General features: G+C 41.8%; 1 long non-coding RNA gene across 9 annotated transcripts in view; it reads left to right on the top strand.

Annotated features, from left to right (window-relative positions):
• LOC105077798 (uncharacterized) overlaps window positions 1–12,297 on the top strand; it is a 199,052-nt gene extending 186,755 nt beyond the window's left edge. For 2 of the 9 annotated variants that reach the window (XR_012504338.1, XR_012504317.1), the window contains exons 4-7: window positions 2,284–2,860; window positions 6,329–6,408; window positions 10,479–10,696; window positions 10,852–12,288. This is a non-coding gene — a long non-coding RNA (uncharacterized LOC105077798). Of the gene's footprint in view, window positions 1–1,870; window positions 2,861–6,328; window positions 6,409–6,458; window positions 7,274–9,896; window positions 10,697–10,851 lie in introns of those variants that run through there. The other 7 variants (XR_012504319.1, XR_012504316.1, XR_012504332.1 and 4 more) reach the window with 7 other exon arrangements.
• The last annotated feature ends 5,142 nt before the right edge of the window (window positions 12,298–17,439 follow it).

The following is a 17,439-nucleotide window of genomic DNA, read 5'->3' as shown; positions in this document are numbered from 1 at the left end:
ACGGCATTCATCTCTCCAGTGGAAAGCCTGGATGGAGAAGCAGTCCATGGTAGTAGAGACAAGTGTGTGCCCTGGAGTGAGACATCATCCCGGGTGTGTCCCTGGATCTCTGTGCATTTGCCTCCCTGTCTTTGTTAGTCTTCTCTGGAAGTAGACCCAGTGACCAGGTTTCAAGCACACATGTTGGGAGGTGATCTCAGAAACCACTGGTAAGGGAGTGGGGAAGTGAGCTGATAAAAGGACTGCAGCCAATAAAAGATGAGTTGTCTAGTGTGTTACAATTGTGGGCAACCAGAGCTTCACCTCACTGGGGACCTCTGAGAGCTAGTGTAGACCACATACCACAGAGCCAACCCACTTGAGGGGCAGTTCTCTCAGTCATTGGTTGGGGGATGCTTCTAAGAAGTGGTTAATTCTCTGGCACTTTTGGCCAAACATACTGCAGAAAAGTGGGCTCTGGCCCAGAGATGCAGGTGCAGGCACTGGGGAGTCCTGCCAGCATGTACTCCAATAGGGGGCCTGAGGGGGAATGGTCAGGGCACAGGCAGCATCTGCTACTGTCTTTACCTGGAAAATGGAGATGATGATGATTGGTTTACCACAGAACGTACTTTTGAAGATTAAATGGTACATGCCATTCTCTTAGTACAGTACTTTGTATACAATAAGCATTCAAAGTTATTATTATTTAATTTGTAAATATTGTAATTATTAAAATCAGATCAATTTATGTTTGGCAAAAATGCCAAGCAATGAGCTGTCTGGTGATATCACTTGGCCATGTCTAGGGAGGGGAGGAGAAGAAGCTGCCCATCTGTCAGCGATCTGCAAAAGCATCCCTGGGCTGTATGGGAGCCTGGGCCAGGGGGCTCTGAGACACTCTCCTACTCTGAGTTTCCATGGTTACTGAAATCTGTGTGCCTGCAGCAGGCACATTGTATGCCCTAAGTCCACCTGATTTCTGCTGCAGCTTTGTGGATGGGTCCCAGGATTGCTCCTGGGGGCCATCTCAAGCACCTGCTCCAGCATCTCTCAGCTTCCAACTGTGGGTTTTTTGTTTTTTTGTTTTTTTTTCCAAGGCAGGGTAGATTGGATGTGCAGGGGAGCTAATGCCCCTGGAGGGGAGAGGATATTAAGTGAAGACCCAGTCTTTATCCTCTGAGGGTTGGTGGGGCCTGGGTGAGAGGTGGTAAAACCGAGAAAAATTTAAAATATGCTTGCTAAGTTAGAGCTATGTTTGAGGTGCTCTGAGTAGTGGGGGTGGGGGGTGTTTGAGAAAGGAGAGCAGAGTTGTGAATTCAAACAGAAACCAAAGAAGCAGAGATAAGGAAAGGTGTTCCATTTAGAGAGGCCAGCAGGTGGACAGGCCTGGCAGAGGGGGAGCAGGCCCTGGAATACATGGGGCAGGGAACTGTCAGAGATGGAGAGAAAGTTAATCCAGGTCCTATGAGTAGGATCTTACCCTGTAGGCATGGGGAGCCTCTGAGACTTTTAATCAGGAGAGGAACTTGACTACAGCTGTGCTTTGCTAAGTTTGCTCTGGTGACAGTAGGAGCGGTAGATGCTGGAGACAGGCACTTCCAGCAATGGGGAAGACAAGGACTGCCTGACTGGACCCCAACAATTCTCACCACCATCTCCTGTAACCAGGACCAATGTATGGGGGATGGGGCTGAGGGCAGGGGTTGCTAGGTGGTAGGTCTTTTCCCTTTTGGGGCTTGATGGGGTATAAAAGCATCAAGCCCCCCAACCCCATGAACTGCAGCAGTACACAGTTGGGGAACATGGGGAGGGGGTAAGGATCTTGGGAAAGAGGAAGGGTTCTCACCTTCTTGCCAGGGACATGTTTTTTAACTTTGCTCTTTTGTAGACAAATTCTGAAAGAAAACCAACAAAATGCACCCAAGCCATCAAAAAAAAAAAAAAAAAAAAAAGAGCAAGTGTGGACTACAGTGATTTGTATAATCAGTACTTTTAAAGGCTGGGAATAGGAGGTGGAAATAAGAAAGAAAGGAAGCCGCAGAGGGTTAGAGGCCACAAAGAAGCATTTGCAGAGAACTGCCCTGTCAGTTGCTTCCTCAAATGGCTTGCAGAAGAAACAAATCTTCTTTTCTCTCCTCCTTCAAAGAGGCCCTAGAAGGACAGTTCTGCATCCTCTTTAAATCCATTCCTAACTCACACCCAGATTTATTTCTAGAAGTACTTCGTTCAAGTAAACCAATATCAACATCATCAGAGATCTTTGGACAAAATATGATTCCATGGCTGTGTTTTGTTTCTCAGTGTGTGGAGCTCTTTCCTTCATGGTCCGTGGAAAGATGTCTTGGAACAACGTGTGTTGGAATGTGAGGGAAATAATGAGGACCCATGCCAGCCATTTACAAGAGTGATGAATGGTTTGAGGAAGGCCATCTGCCAAGTTCATCCTTCTAACTTGAAAATTGGGTAAAATATCAGGTGCAGGGAAAAATCAGGGAAGAGAATCTCTCCATCATAGATGAGCCAAAAACTGATAAGTAACCACCCCCCTGCAATTATACAAAGATTGAAAGACAAGGCAAAGGAGAGTTATTTTCATCACGTGATCCACAAAACCCCCAAACCCATCTGTAACAGTTTATGATGAGAAGAGTGCAGAGACACCAACCCTTGGAAACATCTATGTGATACATTCCGGAATGGTAACGTTGTATTTTACCCTTAATGAAATAATGACATTATGCAGTAAAGGAAAACTTGTCTCAGCAATCCACTGATTTGTGTTCAATAACTTTATTCTTGGATCTTGCCATTCCCAGTTTTATTGGATTGTGTTATTTTTATCTCCAGATGTGCATGACATCTTGAAAATTACAGTAAAGTAAGTAAAATGAATGTTTATTACTTGAATACCATTTCGTAATACATGCTTCCTTATGTTTGCAATGCAGAGTATTTTAATCATCTTTATGTATCTTAATAATCCTGCTTTTGATGTAGAATATAATGGTGTGTAGCCCTGGTACATCTTCAAGTCCCTGCTGGCTCTGGTTCTGCTAGTCTTCTAGTTAATTCTGCAGGCTTTCTGGTCCTGTTTTCAAAACTAGGGTACTCAATATGTTTGGGGCGGAGGATGGTAAGCAAAGTTAAGTGGTAAAAAAAAGCACATCTTCTTAATCTGATCAAAATGGAAAGAATAGAGATACATTATGAAACAGACATAAAATGTGTTTGTATTTCAAAAATAACATGAAATCAAGAAGAAATTTTGTATCTGGAACTGGTTGCTCAAAAACACTTCCTGGCCCTCTACACCTCTGAACCCCCTCACTTCCTCACCCAGGTTTGCTTTCACCCTACTCTGGTTATAGGTGCTTTGGAGGAACTTATTAAAGCTCTAGCCTTGGAAAGACGCTGGAGTCAGGGTAGCCTTCTCTTGTCTTTACTACTTAGTAACCATGTTGCCGTAAGCAAGGACACTAACTGTTCTGAGCCTAGCTTCTCTCTTTAGCGAGATGCTCTTTGTAGCCCACAAGGTCACTAAGATTGAAATGTAATTAGATTGCTAATACAAACTGGATTTTGATCTTCAGTGGAATGAATATGAAATTCAAAATATAGCTCTTTGTTTTAAAAAAATCATTCAAAAAGCAAACTTCTTAAAGACTGGGCCTCAATTTTTTTCTGGGTGCCGTTCCATAATTTTCACCTTTGTTGATTTCATAATAATGTCTTGAGTTCTTTTGACACTAATGCCCTTTGCATATTAAATACATCGGGATTTTTTTTTCTTCCGCAAAGAAATACACCTTCTCAATGCTCACTTCTCCAGTGCATTCTGATTTCTGTTCAAATGCCACTTCTTCGGAATGGCCTTCCCTGACCAATGTATCTGCCTCTTCACCCCATCCCTACCCTTCACCCTTACCCTACACCTGCTGTTTTTTCTTCTTCTGTTGCATACAACTCTCTGAAGGTCTATTGTATATTTATTTATTGTCTCTCTCTTACACAAGTAAGAAACAGCTTGACAAAGGGATGAACATGTCCATCCTCCCCACCCCCACCCCTTGCCCCAGTGCTGTATCCTTAGTGTTTAAAACAGTATCTGGCTCATAGTAGATCCTCAATAAATATCTGTAGAATGAAGCAAGGAATAATGTTTTTTTCCTTTATATATATATAAAGTCTTTCATGTCCCCATATTTGATAGTGACATTGGAAGAAGATATTTCTTTACTATAAAATACCAGTGTTGCAACTCTCATGAGAAATGGCAGTTAGTGGGGGATTTCGAGTAGAGGAGGCCAAGGAAGTGGTGGGGACCGTGCATGGGGAGGCAAGGCCCATCTACCCTGGAGGGTGAGGTGGGGGTCAGAAATTTCCCAGCTCTGGATTCATATTTCCATGCTGTAGGCCCAGTGTTTCCGTATCTTCTCATTTCTTTTAAAGATGATAGAAATCTCCATTGATTTTTTTTAATTTTGGCTCAAAAAAAAAAAAAAAAAAACAACCCAGAATAAAAACAAATTTGCAGGCCAAACACAATACTTCTTTGGGTTGCTTTTGACCTCTGGGGTACATACTTTTCATTCTCTAGGAAGCCTGAAAGTTAGAATGGGATACATGCCTAAGATGTCCTTGATGGGTTCTGGCCCCCAGTGAACAGTCTGGTTGGGTCCAGCAGGAATGTATAGGTTAAGGCAGGGACCTAAGCCTAAGAGCCCTAAACTTCCAATTCAAAATTAGCCTAGTCCTAAATCACCTTCCTGGGTTGGCCTCACCTTAACATTCTCCCTTCTGCAACTCCTCAGCACTTGCCAGTTTGTGCCAATTTGGTTTTGCTCTTGCAAATTTATTAGTCTCAGACCACTTCAAATGCATACACACCCTATTTTGAGCTCTGACGATATCCCATTAATGTTCCAAACTTGGTATTGGTATCTTCCCTCACTAGAGTTTAAGAGACAGGATTGTTAATGGCTGCAAATTATTGGTCTTTGTGTCCCAGCTATGCCTAGTGGGGAACCTTGCCCATACGTCCTGAGTAAGAAATGTTGGCTGAATATGAGCTGTCTGGTTAGTTCCTAGAACAGTGTCTTACAGTGGTAGACAGCTGGCAGTCAAGACACATTTATTGACTGAATGACTGCTCTCCTCATTACACATATTCTGTCTTCTGTCAATCCAGCAGCCTTTCCTGGCCCTGAATGTCCCTCATCCACAGCTTCATCCATACAGTTCCAATCCCTCCACGGTGATGTGGAGAAGGCCAATTCACACCAGCAGATAAGAACCATTCCCTTGAAATTCTTCTACTAGCAGAAGCTCAGCATGAAGGACAGTTCCCCATTGGAATGTGATTTTTAATACTGGTACTTATTAGGTAGGGTATCATTGTATGCAATGCTTATGTGTCATGAACTAAGTGATAAAGTCTTCAGAGCTGAAAACAGTTCTTAATTTAATAGCATCTATTCTCATCAAAGGAAAGCAGAAGTGACAATGATCAGCAGTTTCCAAACTCTTGTTAGTCCAGTGACTTCATCAAGTAGCCAGACTCCTAAGTTACCACCTCCCCTGGCAAGTCACATACAGCAACCAAAGGAATCAGAACAGTCTTGCCCCTAAGGTGGTTCACCTAGTAGTTTACTTAGCCTGTAGATGCTTCCCTGGCAACATTTCCTCCTTCTCTGCCCATCGCCCACAGCTCCCACACAAATTCACTTAGCAAGGGACTGTCAACATCAATTGAATTTCAGGGAGGGGAATTTTTTTCCTTAATGAAAAAAATAAATCAGCTTCGCACAGGTGGGGTGACGTGCCTTGGTGAAGGAAGGCTACCTGGATGCCTACACAGAACACAGTTTTATTGAGTAACCCCCCCACTACAAGGCAAGGCGCCAGGTAACGTGATCTCTTTTCACACAGCCTGGTGTTAAGGTGCTGCTGCCACTCACTGGAAAGGCTACTATCTCTCTTTTATTGTGATTACAAAAGCTAACTGCAAAACCCGAAACCTTGCCTACCTACACAAAGAACACAGAGACCCTATCGTTTCAGAGTTCAGTTCTTTCCGAGCTTTTTTATAAAGGAGTTTTTGTCTGCTTTGTGAGGCTCCAACCACGGAGGAACTGCAAGTCCAGGTTAGCTGATGGCTTGGAGTGTTTCCATGGAAGAGGCACTCTTTGGTGGTTTGCAGACAGGTGCTCTACAGTTTAAGTCACAAAAGTTAATTAAAACTGCAGCCCTGATACATTTTAGATAGTGGGAAGAGGGAGGAAGAAAAGAGAGAGGGAGAGAAAGGGAGACAGAGTTTCCTACTAAATGATGTCTCCTGTTTTTCCAGATCCTATCAGCTTTCTTGGAAGGAGGTGTTACAGTGTGTTCACTCTTCCCCTGTTTGCCTTCACCACCCTCAGGCTCAAGGTTTGAGTACTATAATCACAATGCCCAGGGTGTTGGGAGGTGTTTATTTTTATCCCCACTGCCAGCGTCATCACAGCGTGTGTGATCCAAATTTACACTCCTCATATACACAGCATGTGGCCCTGCTGCCGAACCAGCTGCTTTCCCCAAGGCTGAAGTATGGTTAAGTTTCATGTTTTGCCTCATCAAAAAGGTGATAGCAAAAACATATGAGTGAAACCTACACTCCCGGTAGCTTACTAAACAAATTTGAAATGTGTTCCAAATGTGTGATTTGTTGTTCGGTGGGAGCCCAGGACTGAGAATGCGTGTGTGTGGACGTGTGTGGATGTGTCATAGCTGTTGCAGACACACTGACGACTCTAAACAGGCTCTCCCTCCTTACTAATGGCAGAAGCTGGCCTTTCTGGGGCAGCAATGTGTTCAGCTCAAAGATCAAGTTTCCCTTAAGGTAGGTGTGGCCGTGTGAGCAGGTTCTGACTGACTGGACTGGGGCAGAGTGTTCTGTGGGACTTCCAGGAAGCCTTCTGAAAAGGGAGGGAGGACACTTGCTCTTGCCATCATCTGGGAAGCTGATAAGAGTCTAGTGCCCCAATTAGCCATCCTGGGCACCGAGGTGACCTTGAAGACAGAGCTGAGAACTGAGATGTGGAGCAGGAAGAGAGAAGGTGCCTCAGTCCCTGAAGATTTTGCTGTGTTGTCACACCAGCCCTGACCTGCCTCCTCTGGTTTTCCCTTATTGAGAGAAACCACCTTTGTGTTTGGGTCATTATTTTTGGTGTCTCTGTCACGAGTAGCCACATGCAATTTCTAACGGATATCGTATCAACCTGAGGTTTAACATTTACGAGGCCTGATTCAATGGGTGAGTAAGCAGAGTCTGTGTGCAAAAGGCTATCCGTTAATGTCCCTTGGGGAATCATTTCAGTTACCAATCATCTCCGAGTTTATACTTTAATGTAAGAATACCCATTTTAATTCCTCTTTGTGTTGGAATGATAAGGTCTCTAGAAAAGTACTGACTGAGCTTGGTTGTCCTGCTTGACATTCAGTCTATGCAACGTGAATATGTGTTAAGTTTCTTTATTCATTTGGGAAATATTTATTCAGTACATGTTATGTGCAAGGCACAGCTTTAGATATTGGTGACGGTCCAGGGGTGGTTACATAAAGAAAAATGAGAGGAAGACTCTGATTTCAAACTTACTAGGAAATGAGAGAATTAATAAATAGTAATAACAGCCAATGTTTACTGAGCACTGACTATCAGCTGTGGTATTTCACATATATTATGTCATTTAATATTGACAGCAATCTTTTGATCTATGCAGGTTCTATTATTTTTCTCATTATATAGGCAAGGATCTAAAGGTACAAGGACATTTGGTAACTTGTACAAAGTCATCATGAGTGATGAAACTGGAAGTTGCAAACAGTATTTGTGTGCTCTTAATCTCTATGCAATCTCTATGCAATGAGCCCATTTTATGTGCAAGGCTCTACATCATGTTGTAGGGCAGCCAGTCTCAATTGTGGTCCTGGGTCCAGCAGCTACAGTGTCACCTGGGAAATCCTAGAAATTCAAATCAATGGCTTTCCCACAGACCTGCTGCATCAGAAACTCTGGGAAGGGGCCCAGCAATCTGGGTTTTTAGAAGACTTCCAGGTGATTCTGATGCCTGCTGAAGTCTGAGAACCACCATGGTAGGGGATGAATAGATAAGTGAGACTTATTTAAGTTTGGAAGAGGGTCAAGCAGGTATAAAAATAACTATAACTCAAGGCAGATAAGATAACATGCAGAAAGGAGGACTAGAGTCCTACTGAATTTGAGTTTGCTACCAGATTTTCTAATTTTTCAAGAGAAGCTGGAATCCAGATTTTAATGGCAAGCTCTCTCAACTTTACAAATTGGAACCAAAATAATGTTTTAAAAAAATAAACAGGCAAAATAAAGCCTGTCTGCAAAGCAGGCAGCAGCCTATGAGCCCTACTGAGGGCAGTGGAGCTGCTTGGAGGCTTTCAGTAGTCCCCCCAGAGCAGCCCGGGAGTTAATTGAAAGGCACTGGGGGAACTGGACTAGAGCAGTAAGAGACTAGCTCACTGTATTAGTCTGCGAGAACTGCAAACAAAGTACCACAACCAGAGGGACTTAACAGAAATTGATCTTTTCACAGTTTTGGAGGAGAGAAACATAAAATCAAGGTGTGGGCAGGCTTGGTTTCTCCTGAGGGCTCTGAGGGAGAATCTGTTCTTTGCTGTCTTAGATTCTAGTAGCCCCAGGCATTCCTTGGTTTGTAGTTGCAAACTAACTCTCCATCTTCAAATGGCTGCCTTCTTCTAAGGACACCAGTCATATTGGATTAGGAGCCCAGCCTACTCCCAGTACAGCCTCATCTTAACTAATCACATCAATGACCCTATTTCTAAATAAGGTCACATATTGAGATAGTGGGGTTAGGATTTCAACATATATCTTTGGGGTGGGGGTGGGTGACACAATTAAGTCCGTAACATTCACTTTTAGGTAGCATAGTTCAATAGTCAAGGTCTTTGTTTTCTTCATAAGTGGAGGCTAATTCCTTAATTTTTTCATTATCCCTTTCTATGGGAATAGTTAAGAGGATATGACACATCTTAATGAAATGTTGTAGTCAATGTGTAGATATTCAAATTCTTTAAAATCAATTGAAATATCAACAAACTAAGACATGGAGCCAGTGGTAAAGCAAATGACCTTTGCCTTATGCGAAGCAGAACACACAAAACAGAGCTCATTTAGAAGATACTTGAGATACTTGTGATTTTTGAGAACTTTGATGAAGAAAGGCTGCTTTGATAGAAACCCAAATATTCTTTTTGGCTTAAGGTGAGGCCATAGCCCAATGATTTTAAAGGGCCCCAATCAACACTTTCAGTATTTGATTAGGGTCTGGCTAGACACTGAAATGTGGTGAGTTTTAGACATGGGATGATAAATCCAGAAAAATTTAGGGGCATACAGGCAAGAAAGGTTCTACTTCTCTATGTGATTTGTACCCCAAATCTAATAGGCAAGTCTGACACAAAGATCAAAAGACAAGCTCATATGTTCTGAGAAGTTCCTCACTCCTCAAAAGCTAGAAATTTTTTTTTTAATTCTAATTTTACCTTACTTTTAAGGCACAATCTCCAATTGCATACTTTTAGATTTTTGCAGATATTTTTCCTTGTCTTTTGTGTGCACCTGCAAGCATATGTTTTATATAATTGAATCCAAAGTGAACCAGCTTAAAACTAATGTTTGAATTGACATTAATGATTTACTCCTCTTGGCTTTCTGAGGATTTATATTCCTCCTTTGATTGTATGAAATTTTTTAGCATTACCCACATTTTCATTTTTTTCATTTTCTAATATTTTTGTTTAAAATAACATAGGCAAAAAGCATAAGAAAGGTTTAGTTTCACCTTCCTCCCTGCTTTTTTTTCTTTTTTTCTTTTTTTTAGCTGAAGAATCGTTGTTCTAATGTATCCAAGAAGGGGTTGAGAAGATACTTTCCAGGGACTCCACCTGGGACCATCATTTGAAAATCACTCCAATGAAATATTTGCAGAAAGAAATGCTGAAGTCCTGATAAAATGGTTATGTTGCCAATTGCTGGCTGAAAGAGCAGCATGGTGTTGTAGCTTGAGATGTGTGTCTCTCAACTTACTCATTCAATAAGTTTTTGTTAAGTGTCCCAAGTAGTGTGGCTATGTGCAATCTCAACAATGGTGTATGAAATATGAATTAAGGGGTCAATGTCTGGCAGATATTGCTAGTTGTCTTCTGTGGTAGCCAGCCTCCAAGATGGCCCCCAACAGTCTTCCTCTCCTGGTATCCATACCTTCATGTAAGCCCCTGTTACCATGTGCCAGGGTGGTCTGTGTGACCAATAAGGAAAAGCAGAAGTGAAGGAATGTCATTTCTAAGACTAGGCTGTGAAAGACTGTGACTTCCATCTTGGGCATGTTGTGTCTGTCTTTTGATCTGTCTCTCTCTTGCTCTTTCTCTGTCTCTCTGCCTCTGTCTCTCTTTCTCTCTCTTAGATCACTTACACTGGGGGAAGCAAGCCCTCTTGTGAGCAATCTCATGCAGAGGCCCACATGGTAAGGAAATAAAGCGTCCAGCTAACATCAGCAAGGAACCACGACCTATCAAACACCATGTGCATGTGCTTGAAATGGATCTTGACCTTTCAGGTGACTGCAGCCCTGGCTGACAGCTTGATTGGAATTTCAAGAGCAACTCTGGGCCAGAACACCAGGTAGGCGCTTCTGCATTCTTCTTCCTCAGAAACTATGTGAAATAATATGTGCTGATTACTTTAAGCTGGAAGTCTGGGGAGTAATTTGTTAACTAATAACTAATACACCTACTCAAAAGCTCTTCTTCCTTTTCTCCTTCCTTTTCTCCTAACAGGTCTCATTTTTTTTTTTTAAAGCATCAATGTGCCCGGAATAAAGACAAAACCAACGAACTAACCAACCAAACCAACTAAACAGAAGTTACCCAAAAAGAAAGGTGAGACTCAATCTACAGAATCACCTTGGCCTTTGGATCCTGAAACACAATATAAAACAAAACGCTTTTTAAAGTTGTATTTCAGACCCATACTTAAAACAAAACAACAACAAACATTTTAAATTCCTTCTCTGGGGTGCTTCAAGTGATGAGGAAATCATCAGAAACTATTTCAACAGTTTGACCCTCCTCGTCCCCACCCCAGGAACCAGACTGCTGGACTTGGCTGAGGATAAATGGAACTTGAGTTTCAAAACCTTCCTACCAGATAAAGTTTCAAATTTGTTGCCTTTGAAGACTGTGAAGATGTGAAATGTAGCAAACTGAATCGAATATTTACCAACAGTTGTTTGGAGAATTCTCTTACCTTCTTGGGCAAGAAACTGTTTACAGCCATGACTGTAAGAGCCCTCCTTTTTATTCTTCTCAGTAACTGGGGCTGCCTGGTATCTGAAGCTCTCTTATCTGCCCAGACATTCTTTGATCCACCCACCTTAAACAGAACAGGAAAAAGGTTTTGTTTTGATTTTGTTTTTAAGCATTGTCATGCTTTAAATGGAAAAATGTTAGGTTGTGTATTAGACTATACAAATTAAAAACATCTAAAAATAACACCTCAGAACGTGTTGTTTATAATCTAATGTAGAAATGAATAAAAAGTGAATTCAATCTTGGGTTAAAAAATTAACAAAAATTGTCTTACTGAGGAAACTCCTTTCTTATACTCTCTTTTTCTCTTCAATCCCTTCCCCACTTCTTCACTGTCATTTAGTTATAATTCATCTATTGAAGTCAACAAAATCTGTTAAAAATCAACCCCCTGTAACAGTTAAAACTCTTTTATGTTAAGACCTTAAAAAAATAACATTAGTTCAGTTATTTTGATATTAAAATACTTTTGTTGGGGGAGGAGATTAGTAAGTGATCTACAGAACAAAAGAAACTGCACATGAGATCATGAAAATTAATTTCCAGCTGGTAGTAATCATAAGAGAAAGCAAAACATACCTCCTAAAGAAGTTACTATCATATGCCCATTTTCCTTGGAATAGAATAAACTTGCAAGGGAATCTGAACTTTTAATCAATTCTTTGGCATTTTTCCAGTATGTGGCTATTCAGTAGTATATTCTTACTAGAGGGACTATTAAAATTTTTGGAGCTAAAATATGCTGAAAATATGATCAAACTTTAACAAGTACATAAGAATGAAGGAATTGAAACTGAATATGTACTAGGATTTCTGATACCTAATCTGAATTGAAATGAGTTAGGAAAAAAATTCTGGTTGCTAGGTGAGGACTCACATTGTCTTACTTTGAAATGGGAATATGAACCCTTGATAAAGCCTTTTTTTTTTTTTTTTAAATCACTTGGGCAACTTAAGGGACCTCCCAAATTGGTCATTCTTTTGCCCCAAACCCAAGTTCAAGTTCCTGTAGTGCTTGGAGATGACTCTTCTGGCCCAAAGTTAAAGTTAATAGAAAAGAACATTTCCAGGTTGTGATGTTAGATGCATTAATATGACATGTGGATGCTATTTTTCAAATGTAGCTATAAGATTTTACCTCTGCACTGTAACTTGTGTTACAGTTTACAATAAAAAGGAAGCCATGACCTAGATTGTTAGATGGATTTTGGTGTCAATCCTGAATAGAATCTTGGCTTTACTACATTTTAGTCTTGTGGCCATAGATAAAGATAAATTAACTTCTCTGAGTTTCTCATCAGCAAAATGAATATAATAGTAATCTCTCATGGTATTTTTGTGAGAATTAAATGAGAAAATATGTAAATGACATCTGCTTAACAGAGGTCATCTCCCCACCCCCACCTGGTTGTTCTTTTCCATTCCTCACAATATTTTAAATCTCTAACATTAAGAATTCTCACACTTTACCATTTAAAGTACTTCCTCAGGATTCTCTGGAGTCTTCCTTCTCTACTGATCTCTCATACCTTTCTTCCTTGGAGGGTCTTTTTCAGCCCCATTCTTCCCTCCTTTATCCTACATTCAATCTCAGTACTATTTAAACCTCTCACTTTGCTTTTCTCCATACCACCCCTCCCCATGACTCTCTTTCTCTTTTCTTCTCTAAAACTGAATAACTTTTTTGATCCTTAGTACTTTCATTTTCTAAGGACAATCAGGTGCATATATCTACTTGTAAAAACATTGTACATTACAAATTCTTTTCAAGGAAAAAAAATCCATTCATGTTCTCATTCAGTCCCTGCTGTATATTTACATTTTAAAAAAATGTATTTTGTAAATAGCCAAGATGAAGCTGTTTGTGGCATAGTGGTGCAATGAACAGACTGTAGGAAGAGAGAAGTTGGTTCCTGTTCTGCTCTGGTGACCCTTGGTGGGTCCATTTACTTCTCAAGGTCTCAGTTTCTTCAACTGTAAAATGAAGCCATGGGAGAGAGTATTCCTGAGGTCTCTTCAGCTCTGAAAATAGTCCAAGAGTTGGTATCTTAATAAAATGGGAATGTTCTTCCAATACAGCCTAACCTGAGGGCAGCTGACCACAATATCATTATTCAATTTTCCTCCTTGGTTCCTATGCATAAGTGCAGAAAATAAGCAGCAGATCGATCCCTGCAGGCACAGATTAGGAGTACTTTCTTCCAGGGGGATAATTACCTCTTGGCCTTCTACCACGGGGCCTGTTCATGTTTAGCCACACCGATGCCCTTGGATGGCTCCACCTGGGCTCTCTTGCTTGGTTCCCCTTATTACAGATCTATAACTGCTCTATAATGAATTTGAGAAATGGCCAAACAGGGTTGAAGTTTCAAGTTTCCCCTAGAAGAGGACAGGTCTGTTGGTCTGTGTCAGAGACAGACTCCAAATATCTCTGCAGCAAAGAGAAGCAGAGTGCTGGTCCAATCCAATGAGTTTATCAGCTTTGGAGAGGAGGAGGAGAGAAGGTCAGAAACAAACATGTTTATAAAAATGTCCCCTTTTATCCACTTCCTGATTCGGTTTGTTTTCAGAGTATTGTCAAATGCTTCCCTCGCCCCCAATGACAGTGAAGAGCCAGCAGGACAGAGGTTTCTGTGTTAAGACATGAATGTGAAGTCTCACTGTATTTTGAGTGCTTAAGGAAGAGCAAATGGGAACTTTCCAGGGAAGATGGTGGGTGTTATTAACATGGAAATATGTATGAGGATTCCTAAGTGAAGGCTTTATAGGGTGGAGTTGGAGGCTAATAAGACCCTGGCTGGGTGGGGGTGGGCAGGGTGTGGGACCGGGTGGGCATAGGGACAAAGGGTAGGGAAGAAAGCCTTCTTTTGGAGTCTGGGGACTCCGTGGGCCTGTTTAAAGGGCCTGGAATGAAGGCTGGAGGGGAGACTGAGCAAAACAGGGAGGTGCTAGAGAAACTAAAATGACTGGAGAGCTGGAGAACAGCAGGGAGGTCACTGGCCAGGGCAAGAGTGGGAACCTGCAACTAGAGGTAGAAAATACTAGGAGTTACTATTTTTTTAAAGTAATTCCTAAAGGTAAGGGCCACACTGGGAAGGGCCTGGGATTGAAAGGAAAGTGGCCTCTAGGAGTCCCAGAGAGTGCTCTCAGCTTTGAACCTGTGCCAAGCCCATCACTGTACTGGTCAGCTTGGCTCTCTTACCTCCAGGCCTCTAACCTCTGCAGCTGAGGCCATAGCTGCCTGGTCTGCCCAAGGCTGTGCAGCCAACCTTGCTTCTACAAAGAAACTAGAGCTGAGAGTTCCAGTCTATTGCCATCATGGTGACCTGGTTTCTCTTTCTACTGGGCCTGATCTGACTTGTAACTGGCCTTTTGCCTTATTTCCTTCTGACTAAGCCTCTGTCTTGGGTTCTAGGAGCTGCCTCTTTTTCTTGTAATAATATTGCTAACATTTGACTGAGTACCAGCTGCTGTGCTAGTCCTCACACTTACTCTCTCATGTAACCCAGTGAGAGAGGTAATACTGCTCCCGCTATGCAGATGAAAGAACTGAGGCTTAGGGAGCTTTGTTTGTTTTTTGTTTTGTTTTGTTTTGTTTTGCTTGTCCCAAATCATGGATCAGAGCTAGGGTTCAATCCAGGCAGTTTACCACCAGAGCCCAGCTGTATACCCACCGCTCTGCCCTCCTTCTATGTGCAGTCTCTGCTTGGCTTTGTCTGCCACTCTGCTCGTACCGGGATGGCCTCCTGTGTGTTCTCCCTGTTGAACACCTCGGCCTCGTTTGCCTCGATACCCGGCGCAGTGGTCTGCCTGCCCTCTCGGTCTTGACTGTTTCATGTTTATTGGTCCTGCTGCTCATAGAAAACCCTGCTTGTGGCCCCTGAGATCCCCTAAGAGCCACGACTGAATAGGATTCTTTCTGACTGGGCTTACTCTTCAGTAAATTCTAACTGTGCTAGTGTAGTCAGAGCAGACAGACTGGAAGCAGAGTTCGGCCAGAGGAGGTGAGTACTCGGGGTGTGAAGTTGGCTGGAGGGCGGGATCAAGCCTTCAGCAGCCCCAGCTAGAAATGGGTGGTGCAAGTTTGACTTCTAGATGAGCTGGGGAAGGACCTCTTCTCTTTTCTGGTGAATTGGAGTTAGTTACAGATTCAGTGGCGAGGCTTGAAGGATTCTGCCCTTTATTTGAGTGTGGCCTACCTTGGAGCATGGTGCTATACTCTGATGTCCAGCTTTGGTTAGGGCAGACCTAGCCAACCTCTCTATCCATCACAGTCACTTGCAGAACTCCTGAAAACCGCTGAAATCTGTATTCTATCCCCAGAAATTCAGCTTCAGATGGTCTAGGGTGACCTCCAGGCATCCACAGTTTTCCAATAAAGTGATGCAGGGGATTCTAATGCACAGCCAGGGTTGCTAATTACTCATGTGCTGGGTGGTTCTTGGGCTGAGGGTATCACCAGTGAATAGAGCAAAGCAGCATGGCTTGGGAAAGAAAGACGTCTTTAATCTTGCTTTTCATTGTGAAACCTAGATATTATGTAATGTAAATCTGATCAAAGAAGGAGGGCCAAACAGGCTTCTTAAATTGTCCAGCTCAGGAGCAGGGTGATGGAGGGAAAAGTTGTCAATTCTATACTAATGTGGTCCCTAGTTGCCCTGAAATCTTGGACTACTATTCAAAGAACTGCCCCAAAGTGTTAAACTCAAAGTAAATCAAAATTGCAAAGGCAGAAATGCCAAAGGACAGCCTGAGAAAAGGCCAAGTAAAGGCATGGATCATTATTTAAAATGTTGTCTTCGCATGATGGCTGTGATGATCCACATTTGATGCAAAAGCAAAACAAACAAAAAACAAACAAACAAAACACCCCAAAACAAATATATTTTAAACAAGATTTAAGACACACTGATGAGGTCAAGGGTTTTCTTAGCAGAAAAGATGTCTGTGATGTTTACTTGGTTTTGCTCAGATCTTTAACATTTTCACTTCCTGTTTCTTAGCTTTTATTTTTAAGTCTGTGAGCTTAGAAGGGTCAACTTTAGGTTAAGTGGTATATTTTTTATCAAAGTTTTGAAATAAAGCTAACTTCTATGATTAAAAAGATAGTAAATTTCTGATCACTAGGGTTTTCGTGTCAGACAAGGGGCCTCTGGCTATCCAGAGCTCTGTGGCTATCAAGGCAGGAGTGTGTGCTGCTTTATCTTTTGGACTTCATCTTTAATTGAGGGGGTTGGAATGGGTGGCCTATAATCACAAAATAAAGGCTGACAACTCTTGAGCACTTACTGTATGCCAGACACCATGCTAAATTCTTTACATGGATTATTTCATTTATTTCTCACAATGACTCTAGGATGTAAGTACTATTATTATCACTGCCTCTGTTTTAGAGATTAGGAACTGAGGCTTAGAGAGGTTAAGTAACTTTCTGAAGGTCACACAGCTGGTAAGTACTAGAGCTGAGATTCTGAGGCCAGACCCACATTTATAATCACTATGCTTATTATTATCTCCCTAAACAACTTATCACCACTTTGTAAAATGAGTTTTGCAAAGCCAGCCCTCTGTGAGCCTGTTTCCTCCTAGGCAGAATGCCTCTTCATTGGAGCTGTGAGATGAATGTCTACAACTGGTCGTGATGGGTCAACAGGTGAAGCTTATTCCAAGTGTAAATAACTGCATAAGAGAGACTAAGGTGAGCTTTTCTTGAGAACAGGAGTGTAAGACTGTGAGCTGGAATGAACACTACAAAATGTAACCAATTTATTTTAATTAAGAGCAATTTGCTAGTACACCCATGTTCATAGCAGCATTATTCACAGTAGCCAAGAGGTAGAAGCAACCCAAGTGTCCATCGACAGATGAATGGAAAAACAAAGTATGGTATATATTCAGTCAATGGAATGTTATTCAGTCATAAAAAGGAAGGAAATTCTAACATGCTACAACATGGATAAACTTTGAAGGTGTTATGGTACGTGAAACACGCCAGTCACAAAAAGACAAATATTGCATAATTCCACTTGTCTGAGGCATCTAAAGTGGTCAGTTATA

The sequence above is a fragment of the Camelus bactrianus genome, chromosome 3 (assembly GCF_048773025.1).
Source record: "Camelus bactrianus isolate YW-2024 breed Bactrian camel chromosome 3, ASM4877302v1, whole genome shotgun sequence".
NCBI lineage: Eukaryota > Metazoa > Chordata > Mammalia > Artiodactyla > Camelidae > Camelus > Camelus bactrianus.
Note: the sequence above shows the minus strand (reverse complement) of the source record. Positions and strands in the feature narration are given on the sequence as shown.